Source organism: Populus nigra, chromosome 11 (assembly GCF_951802175.1).
Source record: "Populus nigra chromosome 11, ddPopNigr1.1, whole genome shotgun sequence".
NCBI classification, from domain to species: domain Eukaryota; kingdom Viridiplantae; phylum Streptophyta; class Magnoliopsida; order Malpighiales; family Salicaceae; genus Populus; species Populus nigra.
Genome location: NC_084862.1, coordinates 12,691,153 through 12,702,772, shown reverse-complemented (window position 1 = coordinate 12,702,772; position 11,620 = coordinate 12,691,153).

Genomic DNA, 11,620 nt, shown 5'->3' with positions numbered 1-11,620 from the left:
CAAAATAAAAAAAAAACACTAAAAAACATCAATTTAATGTTATTTCAAGGCAAACTCATTTTTAAACAATATAAAAAAGTAGAAATTATGACACTCTCAAATGGCTTCTTAATCTTTAGTGTTTTGAACTCAATTCTCGAACTCGAGCTCATTAAAACCTCAAATGGCTAGGAACCGATCCTCGGGTGTCATAGACCCGAGACCTAAGCACTTTTAATTTAGTCACCACTCGATTCCCTTCTTCTTGATATGTTGGCTTTCTATACTCGGTCTTAGTTAATTCCCAAATGCCCTTGTTTCAACCTAATCTTTGAGTGAATCAAACTCTTTGAATACTTGAACTCTTTCTATGTTTGAACATTAGGCACCTAGACTCGATCTTGACTTGATTTCTTTAAGCTTCATACTTGTTCCCATCTCGATCCTAAAGCACACTGGATTTGGTCTTGGCCAAATTTAGAGACACTTTGCTCTTGATTTGATCTAATTCTTAAACTCTAAACCCGATCTTAACCCTAATGACTATCACATTGTACATTTTTACTATTATTTTACCTTATATTACAATGGCTATACCATTATACCTTTGTTTTTTTTCCTCATAAACAACCTATTTATGATGGGGAACCACAGGATAATGAAGAGTTGCAGCCAACTCAAGAACTGCAGGAAGATGGAGATATGCAACCACATCAAACAAATTAAGTCCATTCAGAAACCAACCATCATTAATGAAGTTTTCAGAGACTTTGAATCTAATCTTTAAAGCCTACTGAAATTAATAGAGTTAATCTGGTCATTGACTAAATCTAGACATTCTTTCTTTATTCATGCATTTTAATGTCATCTAGAGTTTTATTGGCTTGTTACTATATTTAGGTGGGTGTAATCACAAAAGAGATACATTGATTTTACAAAAGTTATTCAGATAGAATTCCTATTAAGTTTGGAGCTACTCTTCATCTTGTTGAACGATATCAACAATCTTCATCTTCGTGAACGAAATCACGATCCAGCAGCATCTTGCGTTGCATCAAATGGTATCAGAGCCAGATCTTATAATGGATGGGTAAGATAATGATATATGAGAGCGTCTTACAAGGATAGAGTAGAGTGTAAAAGGAATGGCTAGGACTATTGAAATGCTGAATGAACTTGTTAGAGGCTTGTAAATCAACACCCCACCCCCACAAGTCCAAAGAGCAGCCCCTATAATTGCAAGGGAAAGACCGAACTTACGTGAGGAATATGTTGTCCCTCTATATATTAAACATGAAGATGAAAATGAAGAGGGCTTTGGAGGTGACTTTAGACCACGTGCTATAAATGGGAACCAACAAGGCGATTCCTATAAAATGAGGGTTGATCTACCTTTTTTCAGTGGTGTGGTAAATATTAAGCAATTTCTTGATTGGATATATGAAATGGAGCGTTTCTTTGATATTATAAGGATTGAATTGAACATAAGGTGGAATTTGTAGCTTATAAGTTACGTGGAGGTGCTGGTATGTGTTGGTAGCGTCACCAAGATTTGTTGAGATCTAGAGGACAACCTTCTATTCGAAATTGGACTCAAATGAAAACACTATTAAAGGGTCATATTCTTCCATTAGATTATGAATAAGTCCTTTTTCAATATTTAAAACTGTTATCATGGTACACGTTCAGTGTCTACCTATACTGAAGAGTTTTTACGTTTGCAAACTAGATGCAATTTGAATGAAAATGAAGCCAACAAGTTGTGAATTATGTGAATGGATTGAATTATAGTGTTCAATACCATTTGGCCATGCAAGGTATATGATCGATTGATCAGGCTCAAAACTTGGCGTTGAGGGCAGAATGCATCATACAATCAAAGAAGACATTACAGGTTCCTATGAACCCACGGTTTGATCCCAGTACTAAAGCTTCATCAAGTTGAATTAAGAGCAAATCCGCAGATTCATGAGGTAATGGAGGTGAAACTAAGAAGCCAGAGCCAAAAGAGAGGTAAATAGCAACTCAAAGAATTTGATGTTTCAAGTGCAACGAACTAGGCCACAAATCTAGCAACTGTCCTAGATGTAAATTTGTCAATATCACTCAACATAAGTTTGATGGAGATTATGCAGAGCATAACATGACTGAAGAGGATTGTAACTATGAAGTGGTTGAGGAAGATGGTGATGAAGTGGTATGTGTTGTAAGGAGACTACTATACTTTCCAGCACAAATAGATGAATCACAACGCAAACAGATTTTTGAAGGTAAGTGTTTTGTCACCAATAGAGTGTGTAAACTGGTGATTAACAGTTGCAGCTGTGAAAATTTGATTTCACAAAGCCGTGTTGAGCACCTTAAGCTTAAGACACAACCGCATCCAACCCTTTATAACATTGGGTAGATAAAGAAAGAGCCTAACATGAAGATTACTCAATAATGTTATTTACCATTATCTTTGGGAAAGACTTACAGATTTGACATTCTTTGTGATGTTATGGAAATGGATACTTGTCATATCTTACTAGGAAGGTTGTGACAGTTTGATATTAATGCAACCCACAAATGAAGGGACAACATATATGTTTTTTCTTGGAATAACAAGCAGATAGTTGTGGTTCCCAGTAATCCCAGCAGCACTTCATTAAAAGTGAAAGAGAAGACTCTACTGTCTGTAGCACTTAAAAAGGATGAGTTTGTGGAAGATATGAAGAAAGCCAAATCTTGTGTTTGTTTAATAGTAAAAGGAATGGAGCAAGACATATCAAACCCCACCTAAAGAGGTTCATGGCTTGTTGGCAGAGTTTGAAAATGTATTAGCAGAGCCAACACATTTACCTCCAATGCGAGATATCCAACATCACATTGATTTTATTCTAGGAACTAGTTTATCGAATCTTCCTTATTATCGTATGAGCCCTCAAGAACATGACATCTTGAAAGGAAAGGTGGAGGAGCTATTATAAAAAGGACGTATACGAGAGAGCATTAGTCCTTATGCAATGTCTGTTCTGCTTACTCCAAAGAAGAATGGAAGTTAACGGATGTGTATGGATAGTCGTGCCATAAATAAAATAACTGTAAGGTGTCAGTTTCCCATCCCTCGACTTGATGACTTGTTCGATCAGCTGAGCGATGCTAAAATTTTCTCAAAGATAAACTTGCGGAGTGGTTATCATCAAGTCAGAATTCGTGTCGGAGATGAATGGAAGACAACTTTTAAGACAAATGATGGATTATATGAATGGCTAGTCATGTCATTTGGGTTATCCAATGCGCCAAGTACTTTTATGTGCCTTATGACTCAGGTACTCAAACCATTCATGTCACACTTTGTCGTTGTTTATTTTGATGATATTTTAATATATAGTAAAAATATCGATGAGCATCTCGATCACATTAGGCAAGTTTTGGTTGTGTTGAGGTAAAATGAGCTGTTTGAAAACTTAAAAAAGTGTATTTTTCTTACAAGCAGATTAGTATTTTTAAGATTTATCATAAGTAGTGAAGGGGTCCATATGGATAAAGAAAAGGTAAAAGCTATTAGGGATTGGCCAAAACCAGAAACAATAACCGGTATAAGGAGCTTCAATAGTCCAAAAACTTTTTATCGCAGGTTTATCAGGAATTTCAGCACCATTGTAGCACTAATCACCTATTGTCTGAAGAAGGGAAAATTCCAGTAGGGAGAATCTGCTGATCATAGTTTCAAATTGATCAAAGAAAAGTTGACTACAACCTTTGTTTTAACTCTGCTTGATTTGGCCAAGACCTTTGAGATTGAATGTGACGCAAGCCAGTTGCATTTTTTAGAGAGAAGTTAAGTAAAGCTCGACAGAAATGGTCAACATATTAGCAAGAATTATATGCGGTGTTCTGTGCTCTAAAGACATGGGAAACATATCTCTTACCTAAGGAGTTTATTGTCTGCTTTAACCATTAATCTCTCAATCATTTTTTAGGTCAGAAATATGTTGATTGTATGCTATCTAGGTGGGCAACCTATCTTGAAAGATTTAACTATGTTATTGTTCATAAATCTGGAATTACTAACCGAGTTGCAGATGCACTAAGTTGTCGTGCCACTCTTCTTGTTACTTTTTCTAATGAAATTCCAGGCTTTGAACAACTCAAGGACTTGTATGAACATGATGCAGATTTTGGTGGTATTTGGAATAAATACGTGTTGAAGTAGCCCCTGCATGACTACTTGGTCTAAAATAGGTATCTATTCAAAAGAAGCAGGTTGTGCATTCCCAAGAGCTCTCTACGTGACAAATTGCTAGGGAATTGCATTCTAGTGATTTAAGTGGGCATGTAGGGAGAGATAAACCATAGCTGGTTTGGAAAAACGTTATTACCGACCTCAACTTAAAAGAGATGCTGGAAAATTTGTGCAAAGGTGTCCAGTATGTCAAAAGTTCAAAGGGCAATCGTAAAATTCAGGTTTATATATGCCTCTGACGATTCCTAATGCCCCCTGAGATGACATTTCGATGGATTTTATGCTTAGTTTACTAAAGACCCAAAGAGGCAGTGATGCAGTATTAGTGGTGGTTGACCGATTTTTCAAGATGTTGCACTTCATTCCTTGTCGAAAGACAACAGATGCTCATCACATTGCTAAATTGTTCTTCACAGAATTTGTTTGTTTACATGATGTTCCCCTCTCCATCACTTTTGACAAAGATAGCAAATTTTTAGTAGCTTTTTGGTTAATTTTGTGGAAGAGGTTTGGAATAACTTTAAAGTTTTCCAGCACATCACATCCTCAGACTGACGACTAAACAGAAGTGGTAAACCGATCTTTGGAAAATTTAATTAGATGCATATGTGGAAACAAAAAGGGCCAATGGGATTATGCTTTAGCTCAAGCTAAATTTGCTTATAACAATTCAGTTAATCGTTCTATCGGGAGAACTCCATTCTTTATTGTTTATACTAAAAGTTCGAGCAATGTGGTGGACTTAGTTAAACTTTTTTCTTCTACAAGTTCTGGTACAACTGCATTTGATCTCTCAGATTCCTATTTACAGACGTTCCAAGAAGTGCAGCAGACTTTGGAGCAGAGCAATCTTAAGTACAAAGCAGTTGTAGACAAACATCGGGAGCATCAAGTGTTTGAGGTTGGAGATCAGGTGATGATTTATCTACGAAAAGAAAGGTTGCCAGCTGAAGTTCATGACAAGTTAAGGCAGAAACGTTATGGACCTTACAAAGTTCGGTGCTTGATACGGCCTTGAATTTTGCTCAAATGCGGTGATTGATATTTTCCTTTGCAGGGGATCTCATCTGCTTCCAGAGGAAGAAGACGATGAAAGGAATTGAAAAATGGCGTCGTTTCTAGACTAGAGCAGTCATTTTTCAATTTCGTCCTTGAAGTGTTAACATTTTTTAAACGGACCTCTTGACTAAATTGTAACTAGACCCCTACATTATGGTGCCTTTTACACAACGATCCTTGGGCTTTAATTTTTGGCAATTTGGACCTAAATCAGCTCTGAATTTTAATATTTCTTTAATTAAGTCTTTGGTTTCATTAATTAAACTAATTCTAAGCTTAATTAAATCTCCAAATTTATCAATTCTTTAATTAAACTCCCGATATCATTGATTAAACCAAATCAAATTTAAATTAAGTCCCCGGATTTGTGAATTCTTTCAATTTCTACCAAAATTAACTTTCAAAGTCATATTTCCACCATGATTAATCCCTCAACAGTTCCAATTTGTGTTGTCTTGATCCGAATCTCAAAAAAAAAATTCTTTTAATTTTTTTCATTTTATTTATAAAAAATAAAAATAAAAGCAAAAATAGAAATTTAGGTTATGACACCTACATTTTAGGAAGTAATGGGGTACTTTCTTCCCTATATTCCTATGAACTTAGTGGGTTGTTTTGACCCATGATCTCATGATATTACTATCTTAAGAATCAATTTTAGTCATGCCTTTATGATCAGGACGCTTATTCCCCCCCACGAAGCCATAATTATAATTACTATAACAATTCACTACATTGTTGCGTAATTGTCGTTTTATGTTGCCGAATCTACTGTGTTTGCTACCTACTTTGGAGTATCCATCATCTAAGTCTAGAGTTGTATCAACGCACTACTCGTATAGGCCAATGTTGTCAATTTTGCTACTACTACCAAATTTGCCATTGTACCATAGATTACCATTATCGTAATCCAATTTTTGACAACAAAAATTCACAAAAAAAATGAAACTAATGAAGAAAATTTGAGATTTGGGTTAAGACAACATAAATTGGAAGTCTTGAGGATTTAATCAGGGTGGAATTATAAGTTGGGAGCCAATTTTGGTAGAAAAGGAAAGATTTGATAAGATTGGGGACTTAATTAAACTTCGAATTAGTTTAATTAATGAAATCATAAGCTTAATTGAAGATTTGAGAAGAATTAGTTTGAGAACTTAGTTTAATTCAAACCTCATACTTTGAATTAGTTTAATTAATGAAATTATGAGCTTAATTGAAATAATTGACAAGTCTGAAGTTTCAATTAAACTTTAATTTGGTTTAATTAATGATATCGGGAGTTTAATTAAAAAAATTGATAAGTTTGAAGACTTAATTGAGCTTAGAAATAGTTTAATTAATGAAATCAGGGGTATAATTGAAGAAATATTAAATTTATCAGCTAATTTAGCTCTAATTTACAAGAGATTAAAGTCCAATGACCGTTTTGTAAAAGGCGCCGCAATACAGGGGTTAAAATACAATTTTGCCCAAAGGCACAATTAAAAAAATGTCAAAACTTGAAGGACCAGAAACGACACCGTTTTTCATTTATGTTTATGTTCATTGTCTTCTTCCTCTGAAAATAAAGGAAACTCCCTGTAAAAAAAAGGAAAAAACACCGATGAGACCACCCACACGTGCAATGCAATCTCCCCGACTACCATCACCACCTTCCCAAACCGTTCCCACCATTGACATGTCATGAAAGTGAGGAAGAAACCACCATCAAGACCCCTACAATGGCAGGATTCTAGCAATTTGAGTCCTTGTCAAATACCTATGCCCAACGAAGCCTTATCCTCGTCCTAGGAAAGAAGAGGGTGGCTAAAATACTACCACACAGAGTCCCATATAAAAAGTCACGAAGCATCCATAAGGGGGCGGAGAAAAAAAATAGTGGAAGATCGTAGACAGAATAAAGGAAAAAAAGAACACGAACAGGAGGAAAAGAAAAAAATAGAGGACATAATAGAGGAGAGACAAGAAAAACGAACTGCCAAAAGAAAAACATAGAGAACATAGAGGAAGAAAAACCGGGAAAAAAAGAACCTAGAAGAGAGGTGCAGAAAAGAAAGAAAAAATACAGGGGAGAAATTCAAAAAAGGAGAGTGAGATAGAGAGATAAGGAAAAACAGAAAGCAAAACGAACAAGAAAAGGAAAGACAAAGAGCAAAAAAGGGGAACCCAGAACAAAAACTTCGCCCAGGTCACGGCTAAAAGAAGATCGTCGTCCCAAAGCACCTATAAACCAAAGTAAGTTTCTTGTTTCCCTCCTCTAATTTAATTCAACCTTTACTGTAACAGGCTTGTGTGAACAGTTCCCATACACTTGCAGAGAAAAGTATATGGTCGGGTTACTAGTCTGACACCTCTTTAACCTAGTAACCAAGCCGAGTTGGCTGGATCTAACCTAAACTGTACGATTGGGCTAGATCCAACCCAGTGTTTTTTTTAAAAAAAAATAGGTCGGGTTTAGGCCTCAGGTCTAGCCGGCCTAAATTGTGTTGGCTAAGGGTGCGTTTGGCAAAACACCTATTTATGCCTTGTCCACATGCTCTATTCCCTTTCTATTTTGATATATGGCCAAACAAGCTCTTTTTCGATATCAGAAAATTCCCTAAATATTTAGGAATCTTCACAGATTTATTTGTGGGTCATTCACGCTTTGTTTTATTTTTTTCTTTTCATTTTATTTTTTTTAGATAGATGCTCAATCCATAGACCATTATTGTGAAATGCAAATCTCTAACGTAATGCTTTCTTTTATTCTCGTCTAAAATGAGCAAATAACAAAAGGGTAAACGAAAAGAAAAATGCATAGAAAAATTGTTTCCTATCTATTAAAAATTCAAAATTTTGCGAACTTATTCATTGACGCTAGAGTCAGGAATATCATTTTTTTGTCTGTGTTATATTTACTAACACCAGGGTTCAAAATATTTTTAAGTATTGCTCACTGATGCCAGAGTCAAGAACATGATAAGAAGAACAAAAAAAATAGGGAGAACAAGTTCTTAGCAATTTTAGACAAACCAGCAATGCAGTTTGCCTCAGGTAGGATGCTTAAAGGGTTATAACATCTTTTATTTCACATAATCAGTCTTGTACCATAAAATCTATGTTGACCAGTTAGGGGTCCTGGTGACCATAATACTAGGTGGCGACTCCTTAAAATAGACATTTTCCCTCAAAGAACAAGATGTCAGATATCTTTTCTCTCTCCAAGTAAATTTTTACTCAGTTGCTGCGATATCCGGGTGTGATAGCCATTGTCCACACTATGTCATTCCAACAATATTTTTTGTTACCATATTCATGTTGGATTTTGATTTTGTTACAAACCTCCCCCACTAAAAGAAACTAACACCCTTATCAGACATATTTATTATACCCCTACATCATATTTGCTTACTGTCATGAATCTTTGTTCCACACATAAAGCCTCTCGATTCTGCCCACATTCTAATAGAATTTTGTGCATTGAATCTGCGATGCCTATGAAACCTTGACAATCTCATTGTCAACTAGTTTCCGAACCAAGTTGTGACTAAAGTCTTCTCTAGAGTCTTTTTTATTTCCCATAAAGTCAAAAACACATTTTGAGTCCCAACCCAAAGCATTGAAACTAAACCAAAAGGCATTATGTATGGGAAACAGATTCATGATAATGGATAAATATGATGCACGGTTATCATAAGTATGTCTGACAAGGGTGTCGATTTATTTTAACGAGAAAGGTTTATAATGGAGTCAAAATTCAACATGAATATACTGACAAAAACACTGCTGGAACGACACAATAGTTAGTGAACTCTGTGGGATAGTGTTAAATCTGACAGTAGTGGTGAAATTAGCAGCATTAGCCTATATGAGTAGTAGGATTGGGATGATGCGAATTTGAACTTAGATAATGGACACTTCAAAGCAGACAACAAACACGGTAGATACAACTGTATAGAATGACAATTACACAACAATGTATTGGGTTGTTCCGAACAGTGTCTAGATCATAGGGGCATGACTGTTGAACATGAGAGCATGATTGAGATTGCTCTTCAAGATACTAAGATCATGGGTTAAAACCGCACACTAAGTTCATGGAAACATGAAGGAGAAAGTGGTGAACAATGCCTACTACAACTAAAAACCAACATGTTTTAGTTTATTACTTAACTAGATAAATGGCTCACGTTACGTCGCAAGCCAAGTGATTTTTTTCTAATGTAAAAAAAGGATGTTTTGGCAATGCCATTGTTTTTAAATAAACAAGAAAAATATGAGATTTGGATCATTGACTTGACTAGGCTCAATAAGCTCGATTAAATTAATAATATGATTAAAAAAAGAATCAGAACTAAATAAAGCGAACAAAAAGAAATTAGTAATAATAACTATAAGAAATGAGATGTTAATATTATACTCGGAAAGAGAGAAAAGAATAGCTAGCTGGAGACTCATTAATACTCCTCCATGGACACCACCCCACCACCAAAAAGAGCTTTGAGATGATTATAAAGTCACTGTGAAAAGTTACACGATGAAACTAACAAAGGTCGCATTACTGGGCACACCTCTGCGCACACGGAGCACTTGGGCTGCGTTAGGCATGACCCATGCCCGCGCCCCACTCGGAGACACCTAACACTTAAGTCATGCTGCCAGACCCAAGGGGAAAGGTTCAGTGTCAAGACTCGTGATGAATGGGTCTCGCGTCAAGACCTAATTATTATTGGGTCCTTCATTAAGACCCACGGTTCCTGGGACTTAGGATTCTAAATATTATTATTTGTTTTAAAAATATTATTATTTTTATTATAATTAATATTATTAATAAAATAATTAATAAATTTCAAAGAAAATATTAGTATTAATATAGAAAACATATTATTATTTATATTATAAATTTTTATGGTATTTTTTTTATAAAAAAAACCTGAGCCCGCGGCGTAGTATTATTTAAAATATCCAACAATTCGAGATATTAATATAAAAAATATTATAATTTGCATTGTAAATATTATTATTTTTCTTATAATACAAAGTATTCATATAAAACATAATATTATTTTTCTTATCATTCAAAGTATTCATATCAAAATATTAGTATTTTTATAAGAATTCAAATATTTAATATAAATAAATATTATTATTTGCATTCTAAATATTCTTGGAATTAAAAATAGTATTATTTGAGTTATGAATATTATTATTTTTACTATAATCAAAAGTATTAATATTAAAAATATTATCTTTTGTGTTAAAAATATTATTGTTTTTATAATAATTAAAATTATTAATAAAATAATTACTAAATTAGAAAAATATTATTCTTAATATTGAAAAACAAGCACAGATTTGATTTGAAAGGTAAAACTAAAAATTATTATTATTATTATTATTATGATCATCATAAATAATTTTTAAAAAACTATTATTACCATTAAAGAAAAATCACGTATGGACATATGGCACTTGGGCTGCTGCCTGGGGTTGGGCACACCCCCTCCACCCACATAACGGTTGGGTTCTTGCCTGAAGCGCGCATGTAAAGCTTGGGTCCTGCCTCAATAGTTGGCATACCACTGCGCCCACATGGTGCTTGGGTGCCTGCTTGAGAATTGGGCACAACCCAGCATACATGTGGCGTTTGGGTCACGCTGGGCGCGACGCAAGCCAGCTCCCCGCTTGGGGACACCTGACACTTGGATGGTGCTGTTGGACCCAAGGAGAATGGGTCCGGCGTGAGGATCCAAGATCAATGAGTCTAACATCAAGACCCAATTATTATTGAGTTCTCCATCAAGACCCAAGATTCCTGAGTTTAAGGATTCTAAATATTATTATTTGTTTTAAAATTATTATTATTATTATTAAAATAATTAATAAATTTCATAGAAAATATTATTATTAATATTGTTAACATATTATTATTTATATTATAAATTTTTATGGTATTGTTTTTAAAAATAAAAAGTGAGCCCGCGGCATAGTATTATTAAAAATATTCAACAATTCTAGGTATTAATATAAAACATATTATAATTTACGCTGTAAATATTATTATTTTTCTTATAACACAAAGTATTCATATAAAACATATTTTTTTTTATTATTATTATTCAAAGTACTCATATCAAAATATTATTATTGTTTTCTTATAATTCAACATATTCATATCAAAGATATTATTATTTTTATAAGAATTCAAATTTTAAATAAAAAATTATTATTATTTGTGTTTTCAATAATCTTAGAATTAAAATAGTATTATTTGTGTTATGAATATTATTATTTTTACTATAATCAAAAGTATTAATATTAAAAATATTATCGTTTATATTAAAAATATTATTATTTTTATAATTACAAACT